At 45.3% G+C, this 12,423-nt stretch overlaps 1 long non-coding RNA gene across 1 annotated transcript in view; it reads right to left on the bottom strand.

The window, feature by feature from the left end:
- LOC308589537 overlaps positions 1–11,206 on the bottom strand; it is a 28,394-nt gene extending 17,188 nt beyond the window's left edge. The window contains exon 1 of the long non-coding RNA XR_014009366.1: positions 11,110–11,206. This is a non-coding gene — a long non-coding RNA (uncharacterized lncRNA). The remainder of the gene's footprint in view (positions 1–11,109) is intronic.
- Positions 11,207–12,423: the final 1,217 nt, after the last annotated feature.

The following is a 12,423-nucleotide window of genomic DNA, read 5'->3' as shown; positions in this document are numbered from 1 at the left end:
AGATTTTATATATATATATATATATATATATATATATATATATATATATATATATGGGTTCTGTTATTAACAGTGGTTCCCAGTTAGGAGTCTGGGGAACCCTGGGGGTCTGGGAAAGGCACCCAGGGGGTCTGCAGCCCCATCCCTTGCCTGCTCCCTACTATATTGTTGCCATTTTTGCATGGCAATATCACAAATGTTATGGCCTGTTTTGGCACTGTGATTTTTCCATTTATTGGCCAAAATCAGTTTTGAAATCACACCGCAATAATTTTTTTGACCCGGCACACTGAGGGAGACCAGGGCAGCTGATTTGCCTCAGTTCAAGGCACAATGTACCTTCCCCTGGCACTGAGGCAGAGCAGCTTTTCTCCGTCAGCAGAAAAGCAGCGGCAGCTACAGTGGTCATTCATCTTTGTTGGCTTCCACCGCTGACAGCGCTTGATACACACACCCCGTCCCCATCCACTCAAACCACGTGGTGGAAATGACCCCACTTCCTCTCTCCACCCGCCCAATCTTTGTGACTGCTCCTTCCCTTACCCCCACTAGGCCTGGCAGACCGTGAGGACGGCTTCACTCAGCAGTATATCATGGGTGAAACTGCCGCCTCCTGAGTCTCTCTGCTAACAGCGCCCAGCGCGCTGAGTGAAAGACGAGCCGCAGTCGGGCGCTGGAGGCAAAGGAACTCAGGGGCGGTGACAATTTCACCAATGATATACCGCTGAGTGAAATCGCCATCGTGCTCTGCCCTCATACCGCTGCAGAGGGAGAAACAAGCGAGATCCCTTGTGTTAAGTTGTGGGTGAACATATCAGACGACACAGCGATTCTTCAAACAGCTCTTGTTTATTCACAGGCCAGAACAGAACTGAACTGAAGGGTTCAGCCAGCCTGCTTATATAGAGCTCCACTAGAACGCAACAGTAACCATTTTCTGTAACTATCCAATCACTGAACGTCACTTTCAATCCCTTATTTGCATATGTGGACCTGAGTGAAAACTATCTACAGTATCCCCCTGCTGGCTCAAGGTGAGAACTTCAGTACATAACACCTTGCTTCTTTACAAAGCTTGGCTGAGGAGTGCACCACTGCCCTTGTCTCAGCCAAGCAGTTCTACAGAGCCCCCGACCCGCCACCGGCTCACATGAGCCAGTGGCAGGGTGGGGGCTCCATTAAAGTGCTCCCGCTCCCCAGCATGTGAGCAGAAGTGGGATCGCAGCTGCTCAACTGGGGAGGTGCAGGCTCTGTCACACTTTTCCATTGAGGGGTGCACGGTTGCACCCCCCTTGTTGGAGAAGTCTAAAGGAGCCCCCACCTCACCTCCAGGGACATCGGGGCTCGCTCAGCTGAGCAGTGGACTGGGGCCAGATGCATTGGTCCCAGCCTGTGAAGCACTGGGGTGAAAGCACCTCAGTTCCTGCAGTGAGAGCTGAGGCAGCTTCACTTGGTGCTGGAGCTGATGCAGCTTGTTTCAACATAATGGTTTATTCACCAAACCACGATGTTCGGCTGGTGATACACCACGATGTTGAAAACCTGACATCGCTGAGCCCTAACCCCACACCTGATCTGCACGCACCCCACCCGATCTATGTAGCTGCTCCTTCTCTCATCCCCACGCCTGATCTCCTATTTCAGACATTGTCATATATCGGAATATCACGATGTTTAGCTGCTGATATATCACTGATGTTGAAAATCAGGTATCGCTCTTCCCTAGTCTGTTTTTTACTATACCTAAAATCCTTTGTTTATTAGGGGCTACCCCACATTTTGTTCAAAAAATTGCTTTGAAGAGGTAATGTCAGGCTTCAGGAACTGCTAGCTCTCCTTAAAGCTGATTAGAGAAAAAACTAAAGGGGATTCACTCCCCTCCCTGTTGCTTTGTGGACAACATTCAGTATGAAAATGGTATAGGGGTATCTAGGGAAGTATATAGGAAAGTAACCTGCAAAACTTCATGAGGGGAGGTGCCGGAGCAGGGGTGCTACGATGAGAGGGGAGGGTGTGCAAACCAGCAGCAATCATTTCTGGGGGGTGAAAAGGGTTGAAAAAGACAAGTGTCCAGAATTTTTGAAGAAAACACCACCACATTTATCACCACTGCTAGTACTTCGAGCCCTAGCCCTGCCACAGAACAACACTTGGGTGCAGGTGCTCCCTGATCAGATAGGGACGTTCCACAGCCCATGTTGAAGCCGCTTCGACTGGCCAGCTAAACCAGGTGAGGGTAGCTGATGAGTCTCAAACGCTTGGCGAGTTTGGGTCTTCCCCTGTATGCGAAGACAGGCTCTGGCAGATTGAGTGGATGAGACCAATAGAAGGTCCAATGGTTAAGAAAGCAGTTTCTACATGTGCTGCAGACAGAAGTAAGGGGCAGATGGGGCTCGTCCACCTGGGAAGGGTGGAGATCCTAAACTTCCACTGCCTTGTGGGCTATATTTGGCAGAAGAAACAGCTAAGGAGTAAACCCTACACCAATCCGGAGTGGAGTCCCTAAGACAGCTGGGGTGGTGCCTTGTACGCCTCCTTCTGGCAACTCCTGCAGCCAAGCTGGTGCCAAACATATTGCTCTGCTTTCCTTTAGACCACATCAGCGAGGCCAAGAGTCTTATTGTCTGGGCAGCCCAAGACCTCCATACACATGGTCCAGGGGTGGTCACTTTGGTGTTGCTAATGTCGCAGTTAGACCACCAGAGGTGCACTGCATTGTCTCTTGAGACAAATGAATGCCAACAACAAGAAACAGCCCATATTAGCAGCAAAGCCTATGCACAAAGCAGTTAAGCAAGCAATGGGTTTGGAGGTGGTCAGTGTCAGCAAGAATACATGGAGCAAGGCTGGCCTCTTCCTTCACCATTCCTGTCCCAAAGCACAGATTGGAGAGCCCTGGGACCATTCCCTCTGATTAGAAGCTAGACCTTTCAGTCAGAAAGCTATAGCACTCACCTGCCCTCCTCCCTGCCCAAAAGGTATTCTTATAGGTTCAGCACAGGAAGGAAATGTGGCAGCATTGTCTTTGAATCTCCAAATTGCTTGTGATATTTCAGAAACCAGCCCTGTACAGGGACGTTTTTTAACATTTAATGTTTTATTATTTTTTTTATGTGTTGGAAGCCACCTGTAGTGGCTGGGGCAACCCAGTCAGATGGAGCAGGTACAACAACAACAACAACAACAACAACAGGGTGTCCCTATTTTCATCAGAGAAATGTTGGAGGGTGTGCCAAATATTATTATAATTATCATCACATCTCAAATTGCTATATAAAACTTAAAAGCACAAGGCTGATTGATTTAGTCATTTAGATTAAAATTAAAAAGAAAGTGGGATCCGTGCCTGTAGGCAATTAGAAGAAGAAGGCAACGAAGGGGGGGGGGGAGAGGGGAGTCCAGTAGTTCACATAGCAGAGGAAAAAATCTGATGCAGTTTACAGACTTATAAACGTTTTAAGTCTTTTTAAAAAATCAATTCAGTATATTTTCTTTTAATTGTCAAATAATTCTGTGTACATTGCGGCAGCTATGTGCAATAAAACTGACTGAGACTGAGACTTGCAAGGAGTTAAGAGATGTGGATTTTGGTGGCCCTAAGTTCCAGAGAAAGGAAGCAGGAAAGGAACAGGAAAATGAACCCATGATCCAGACCAAAAGAGTACCAGTACAGCAGAGAGGACAGGAATGCAAATAAAGAAAGAGAAGCTGTAAGATAAGAAGGTGCCAAAACAGGAGAATAATTAAAAAGAAAAGAAAAGAAACTGAAACTGGATCAGATAAGGAAACCTGAGTCCATGTAAGTAAGACTCTGTAACAAAGGAGAAATGCTGGCAAAACAAGAAACAGAGAGACAAACTAAACAGGAAGCAGAATTCTCAAAATGCTTAAGAGATTGGAGGAAGCTAAGAAAGAAACCAACTGGGAGGGAGGGAATTACTGTAATGAAACTAGGCAATGATGGGGTAATGCTACTGCAGCAGAGGGTACCGCAGAATAGCATAAAATGGCGGCATCATTTCGTTTCTACACACAGCCAGTCTGAAGTAGAATCAAAGGTGAGTCAAGATGTTAGAAATACAGAGAGAAGTGAAAAAGAAGAGGTGCAGGTGACTGTGTGGAGGTTAAAAGAATGAACAATGGGACTAAGAGAAAGAAGAATGAGCGAAAAGGGGTCCCGAGACCTTTGAGAAACTACAGCTGATAATGATATAGGAAATGAACCCTCAAAGAGCTAAGAAAGAGGCCCCAAAGGCACATGCCCGCCAAAACCTAAAGACTATGAAAGAAGAGAATGATCAATTGTATCAAAAACTGAAGATGCATCAATTAGAAGAACAGAGGACGGAACACGTGAAAAACAACAGGTTTATAGCAAGAAGAGTAGATAAGCAGAAGTGAGTGAGAGGTGACAAAAAATGAAAAAGAAGGAGCAAGAAAACAGATCGATGAAGTCACAGAGGATAACAATTCTTTAAGGACTCTCATCCAATGGAAATTCAAGTGCCTACATACAACACGTAGTGTAAAAACTTACTAGGGGATTCTCTGAAAGCTTAAAATCTATAGCACTAACTCCTTCCTTTTTGGTTTCTTTCCTTCCCTGCATCTAAGCATTCAAAACATCTCTTTGACTGAGACAAAGTGCCTTCACAAACACATTCTTTACCCATCCCATTTGGGTTCATGGGATTTGCATCCATCTCTCATTGCTCACATACATACACCTCCCCTAATCATTGCTGACTGGCCTCTGCGATGCTCTTTGAATCTATAATCAGGGGTGTGTATGTTTCATGATGTATCTAGAACCACAGCAATCATGTTGTTCTTTTTCGAAAACAGTGTGTGTGACTACACCACCACTTATTGCTGCAGATATAGGGGAAGAAAGGCCTATTCAACCTTGATGCATCTGCTTTCAAGGAACAATAAAGGAAGGAAGAATTCTGAAGGCCTTAAGACTGAAATTTCAGAGCATGGGAGAAAGGACTGGGCTGCAGGCAACTGATCTCCTAATAGAGGGATGCAAAGGACAGACCTACCATCAGCTGATAAAGCAATGATGTCCAATCAGGCAGCAGCAGCAGCAGCAACAACACTGTTATGACCCAGTGGATAGAAAATAACAGTGGCAGAAAGACAATGATGTGAAAGAATCTAGGCACTCACACAACAGGTGGATTACATAGATGTAAACTGGAGGAAAAGTAAGTGTGTGTGTGTGTGTGTGTGTGTGTGTGTGTGTGAGAGAGAGAGAGAGAGAGAGAGAGAGAGAGAGAGAGAGAGAGAGAATTGGTATTAAATAAAGAAGGCAATGTTAGATGAGGAAGGGGCAGTGGGGATTTCTGAAAGATGCTGTAGGATGCCTGGAACCACAATGAGACTCAGTACATCTGGAGCAAGATCTTCTTCTCTCTCTCTTTTTGCCACAGCCTTACAAATGACTGGGGGTGCGTAAACCAATATCTATAGTAAAAGAGTCACAGAATTGTAGAGTTGGAAAGGGCGACAAGGGTCATCTAGTCCAACCCCCTGCAGTGCAGGAATCTTTCACCCAACATGGGGCTCAAACCCACAACCCTGGGGTTAAGAGTCTCATGCTCTGCCGACTGAGCTATCCAGCCTCGGCCACTAATTTATGTTTAACGTAGATTGTCCAAGTCCCTAAAGATGGTCTTGAATATATCTCATTGGCACTGAGTGTCCATGTCCATGTCTCTGCATCCCCTTTTTTTCTTGTGCTGTCCTTTCACCCAGGAATGCATCACAAAACCAAAGGGTGGCAATAAACTCACATGTGTTCACATTCTACAACTACTATGAGCCAGGGAAATGGAAGTGCTGTTTCTGTATTCAGTTCAAGTTCAAAGGCACGTTCATACAGCCTAATGTTGGATTTGAAACATAAATGTATGAAGCTATGATAATATGACTGTCCTCCACCAGTCCAACAAAGTTTAATTTTCATTTCCTTTTGATCTATTTTTATTTTGGAAAACAGAATTCTGACCTGGATGCAAAGTGGGAACTTGGCATTGTCAATATAGGGCATTCGCAATAACCACTTAAATCTTGCTCTCTATTAAGTTGTCTACTTGCTTGAGCAAGTCCTACTGAGTTCCTAATGTTTAGCACTGACAACTTTGAAAAATGGCCAAATTCCTGCTGCTTTTATTATTATGGCTGCAACATTATAGCTGCAATCTTATACGTACTTACTTGGGATGAAGCCTCATTGAACTCGCATCTTAGTTTGATGTGTATAGGAGTGTGCTGTTAGTCAATTAATCAGCAGATGAAATGATTTTAAAAAAAACTTTGCTCAACTAAAAATGTGCCCTGATTATAGTAGCAGCTTTTAAAAATATATATAGCTGAATACCAATGTTTGGGAAAAGCTATGTATGGGAAGGAACATTTTAAAAGAGGCATTCTTTCTTCAGAAGAGGCATTTGCCTGTTATGACTCATATGTGCTTCATAAAAACCCCCAAAAGCAAAAGAAGTGTGCCAGTGTGGTGTAGTGGTTAAGAGTGGCAGTCTCGTAATCTGGGGAACCGGGTTCACGTCTCCGCTCCCCCACATGCTGCTGCTGGGTGACCTTGGGCCAGTCACACTTCTTTGAAGTCTCTCAGCCCCACTCACCTCACAGAGTGCTTGTTGTGGGGGAGGAAAGGAAAGGAGAATGTTAGCCGCTTTGAGACTCCTTAAAGGGAGTGAAAGGCGGGATATCAAATCCAAACTACTACTACTACTACTCTTCTTCTTCTTCAGGTTTCTGTTACTTGAATTATTTCACTCAGCTACATCAGGCTCTCATTTTTGGTGGCCACCAGAGAAACTTCTTGACAGCATACAAGAGGACCACTGCGCTTACGCAGAGTGCCCCTGATGAGAGGGAAAGGTGACCATGTAGGGCCTTAAGCAATGTTCCTGTGGATGCAGCGGTGCTTTTTGGAGCATGTAGGAAGTGATTCTTTGCTCAAGCAAAATTGTCACTGCAGCCTAGCTGCAAACTCATCTGGGTACTCTGTGACTGGTATCAGTGTGAGTTTCCCCCAGTTTGAGCGTCTGGATAAAGCTTTATCAGTGATCACTGATCTGCAGCAGTAGGCTTATAGGTGCCAGGAAGGAAATAATGCAATTAATAAGTGTAAATAGAAATTTATTGCTATTGCTTGGAGCCACGAATGTGTTCTGTGGACAGACAGAAGCTTCCCGGGAGACAGATATCCCTTTGTCAGGCTGGAGCGCTGCTGCAAACATTGTGGGATGGTAGCTGTGAGACCCTCACTATTTACAGCCCCTGCTTCATTTCCTGTCACAGCCGCAGGAACCAAATTGGACCAACAGGACATGCTGAAATGCTTTGCCAGTCTATGCTACCTGGACTAGAAACATAACAACAGCAATCCATTTGGAATTTCTGTGGGTAGCTTTCCTCTGCAGCTACGCTCGGTTGGGATTTCAGTAGTAAGTCCTGCGTCGTTCAAGCTATTTGGTGAACACAAAACAAGTGAAGAGGCCGCAATATAGGGAATGAAACAAAATGAGGTGCGGCCATAGAAAACATACAAGTGTGCAAAAACAAACAACCGGAAGCCAAATAAGTCTTAATCGGTGTTGAACAAATATGCAAACATCCACTACTCGTGAGAAGGTAAGGTCACTAATTTACTTCCCTCAGTGTGGAAGATCTTTCCTTGGGGATATAAGCCTTTTCAAGATGACACCAGAGAGGGAATGAATGGGTGGAGAACAGGGGTGCCCACTTGAATAAAATATTGGGGGGCGAGGCAGGTAATCCCCACCCTGTATAATGGATCACAAGATGCAGCGCGTGCAACCCCCCCCCATTTGCATGGCAAGATCCATCAACTTAGGGGCGGCCCTCAAATATTTTATATGGGGGGCCGAAAGGACCTCGACAACTAGTAATTAGCTCCTATGGTGAGGGAGATCACATGCATGCATCCGAACCTAGGCCATGGTACTCTCCATATGATGTTGGACTACAATTCCCAGCTGTCTCAGCTACTATGGTCAATAGTCAGGGATAACGGGAACAATAGTCTGCAACATCTGGAGGGACCATGTTGGCTACCCCTGGCCTAGGCACGTACAATTTGTACGCGTGAAGGCATTGCACTCAGGTTCAGATGAATGCACAGAGGTCAGTGGGTGTGATTCTCCCTGCCCCAGCCACATGCACACATTTTCCAAGCCTTCGTTCTTCTTTAGTTTTTACCTGAAAGGGGTTATAAGTGTTCAGATGGCAAGCAGGGTTGCCAATTCAAGAGTTACCCATAGACACCACTGTGCCCATCCAATGCCACCTGCAAAAATGTCTCAGTAAATACGCCCTCAGAAATACAGATTATTTGCTCTTCCTGCTCAGTTCCTGTTTGCACTGGCTTCTCCTACATTGAGTGCGTCCTCTTAAACATGCCGGCCTAAGGTAAAGTAAAGGACCCCTGGACGGTTAAGTCCAGTCAAAGGCGACTATGGGGTTGTGGCGCTCATCTCTCTTTCAGGCCAAGGGAGCTGGCGCTTGTCCACAGTCAACTTTCCGGGTCATGTGGCCAGCATGACTAAACCGCTTCTGGCCCAACGGAACACCATGACAGAAGCCAGAGCACACAGAAACGCCGTTTACCTTCCCACCACAGCGGTACCTATTTATCTACTTACACTGGTGTGCTTTCGAACTGCTAGGTTGGCAGGAGCCCGGGACAGAGCAACGGGAGCTCACCCCATTGAGCATATTTGAACCTTCTGATCGGCAAGCCCAAGAGGCTCAGTGGTTTAGACCACAGCATCACCTGCGTCCCCTATGGCCTACCAGTACTTGACACCCACTCCCCTCTCTCCTGCTTTCTTTCATTTCAGTCCTTGGGGAAAGGAAGGCAGAAAATAGCAAGGGAGCAGCCACCAGCAGTAGCTGTCAAACTATCAGGAATCATATACCGGTTCCACATCATTGCGCAAAGTTTAATTAAGAAAATAAAAATCTGTTCAGCATGCCTCCTCAAGGAGGTAGGGGGAAATACGTAACACAACCTTTCTACTGACAACTGTTGCAAAATCCAATGTTCTGAACACAAACGTTTTGAATAGAAGGTTAAGCGGGAGCTTGCAAAGCATACATGCACAGAACCTCCACCACATCCCTTGAATTTAACAAGGGCCAAAACAGGCAACTGCCAAGGGAAGCAGCGCGATTGGGATATGACCCAAAATATATATATATAAAATTGGCAGAAGGCAAACTCTGAGATTGACCGCTAGATGGCAGTGCTGCTCTACCTTTTCAATCGAAAATGTTTCCCTGGAATGGTTTTATAGTTCAGACACACTTTTTAAAGTTTCCAAGTGGGCAATGGTAGCAGCTGCCCAGAGGACTCCCAAGCAGAGGGGAGAGGAGGCTGAAGGAACGCTCCACAAGGGAGGGTGTTCGAAAAGGGAAGAGGGGCTGCTAGCTCTGCAGGCAAGGGGTGACATAACTGAGCGTCTGAGGCTCAGAGTGCTTTTTCCCACAGGGGAGCCACAGAAGGAATGCCAAGGGAGTCACTTCCTCTGCTCTAAGTTATCTCTCCCATACTAATCTCTCCCTTTTTGCATTGTAATCACCTGCCTGGGAAAGAATCTCTAGACCACAGCCAGTTCAGCAGTGGGGGGATCAGCCACAATGACTCTTTGCACCAGCAACCCTTGGTGCAACCTGAAATCTGAGCACCTCCTTCATTCAGCATTCCATCTTAAGAGTATAACAACTTCAGACTTTGTGGCTTTCATCCCATGCCAGCATTTCCTCCCCTTCTCCCCCCCCCCCACCCCTCTATTTTGTTTCACAACCAGCCTGAAGAAGAGCTCCGAAGAACTCTGGAGCTTGATCACTGTTTCATGTCGTTTTGGTTGTTTCTAACCAAGGTATCACCCCTTGGCAGATTTAGTATTACTCTAGGTGCTAATCTCCACAGCAGTGGTGTTTCATTATCTTAAAAAAAGCAGGGAGGTGGAAGAGGGAACTTCTTCTAATGGATGAGACAACTAAGGCAAGTGTTTTATGCCTGTGACTTTGCTTGTCTCAGGAGAATTGCTTTATATCCCTGTTCTAAATCCAAGGTAACTTTCTCTGAAGAATAACATTATGGGCCCTTGGGAGCTCCATTTTGTCAAGGCTGTAATTTCCCCATAGCAAAACTTTCAGGAAGAATACAGGCAACAAGTAAGTGGAATCTGAGAGAATGAAAACAGTGCTAGTGTCTAGACATGAACACATAAGCAGGGCAGCAGAAATCACACTTCTCACATGTTCAATATTCACATCTTCACCATGTTTGGAGCACAACCATCAAATAATAGACATTTATCCATCTTCCTCACTGTTAGGTCATATTAAGGCTGGATCGACACAGATATAAAAAGCACCATGAAGAAAAACCGCCATTAAAAAAAAATGGCTCCCAATGCCATTTAACAGTGACTTGCAGCTCTATAGCACCATCTAGTGCCACATTTTTATAACACTCTCATAATGTTAGAATTGTAGCTGTGTAGCTGAGTCCTAGGAGCCCAACTACATGTTACACTCTTTTTAAAAGTGTGCTTAAGCTGGCCTCTCTAATTTTGAAGGAGCAGGAAGGAAGGTGACTGTTTCCACTTCTACAAGGTAAGGCCTATTGACTAGAAACATGCCACATTGAGTCCAAGGGCCTTGCTGCCACTTTCTGTGTTTGCAATAGGTCCTTAAAACGCGAGAGATGGTTCATGGAATACTTTGCAAAAAGTATGTCAGGAACTTCTGGTTTCCAGAAATAAATGTGTGAAGTGCAACTGGCATACCTCAGCCCCAGTGATGCCCAACTCATCGGTTCTAAGCGTTGCAGAGGAACCAGATTGCTTGGTGTTTCTCTGTAAAGTAAATGTGTGTGTGTGTTCTATGTGGTTATGGCATTTTTCACCATTTTGCAACACTTTAAACTCGCTTCACTGAATTGCATTTGTCATTTTAACCCCCCCCCTTTTAAGTGTCTTTGATGTGACCTTGTTACAGCAGAAAGGGATGTTTTAATGAATAAGCTGATAAACAATTGGTGGTACTTACCTTTTCCTCGAAAACCTGCTTAACTTCCTTGTTACCTCGACAGTTTGTCACTGACGCTGGGATGCTTTGACAGCTCTTGCTTCTAGGATTGCTGATTCTACGAAAATATGAAATTAGAAAATTTGGTAACATCACCAGAAATGCCCAAAGCTTCTACTTAAAACATTTTATTTGTGAGGAATCTGAAGAGTGAGGCACTCGTTCTTTTCCCCAGCTGTTAAAATAACATGTGAACCAGCTTTCAGATTCCAATTCAAAATTTCACCTTTAAAGTAGCAAGCATAGTTTATTTCTCCAAGGCAGGCTTAGCCTTTTCCCTAGCATATTAACAAACACTATTTGCCAAGCTGCCCATCTTTCTTCAAGTAGGAACCAGTTCCATCACATTTCATTCTAGTTTAATCCCTTGTTGTTAGGAGAAGCGGAAAATGCAATTAAATGCACTTTGAAAACTCTTTCCCCAGAGTGCTATTTACCATATTGCCTACGCTAAGCAACCCTGGTAACATTTTGCATCTCCTGACACCCTCACCCCCACTTATGTGCTAGCTATGTGGAAGTACGGGAGAAGGAAGCGGGGAGACAATGTACAATAGCAAAGGCTACACAGCTGCGATGCCTAGGATAGATAAAGGCACCATTTGCACTATGCATTTAAAGCTGCACTATACCACTTTAAAGAGTCACAGCTTCCTCTCAAAGAATTCTGGGAGCTGTAGTTTGCTAAGGGTGCTGAGAGTTGTTAGGAGACCCTAATTCCCACAAAGAGCTACAATTCCCAGAGTGGTATACAAGCCAATCCCCCTTCGCAGGGAACTCTGGAAATTAGTTTCAAGTAATGCCTCTTGTCGCGTTTCCGTGCGCTGCTCTGGTTCGCCACATGACCCAGAAGCTGTACGCCGGCTCCTTCGGCCAATAAAGCGAGATGAGCGCCGCAACCCCAGAGTCGGCCACGACTGGACCTAATGGTCAGGGGTCCCTTTAATGCCTCTTGTCACTTCAAACGCAGACCTTGCCGATGTTCTCAGAAACTTTTCTGCAAGGGCCGGATTCTGTCACCAGACTCATGACTGGAGCCCAGAGTTTGCAGAGCAGTTTGTTTGATCTTTATTGCCTCTTGGCCTGTTCCCACATTAAAAGTGCTGGTGGCAGTCATCTTTGGAGAGTCTGAACAGCTTGGGGCAAGAGTCCCAGATGTTCTAATGCTGAGGTATAGTGGAAGAGGCACTGGTCCTTGTCCTATCAACATTCGTGATAGTGAGCATTAAGACAGGACCTTCTCAGATGATTAATGAGTCTATAAGACAGGGCCTT

This window comes from Podarcis bocagei (assembly GCF_964188305.1).
Source record: "Podarcis bocagei genome assembly, chromosome: 6".
Lineage (NCBI taxonomy): Eukaryota > Metazoa > Chordata > Lepidosauria > Squamata > Lacertidae > Podarcis > Podarcis bocagei.
The sequence above is the reverse complement of the archived record's forward strand: the minus strand, read 5'-3'. Positions and strand labels throughout refer to the sequence as shown.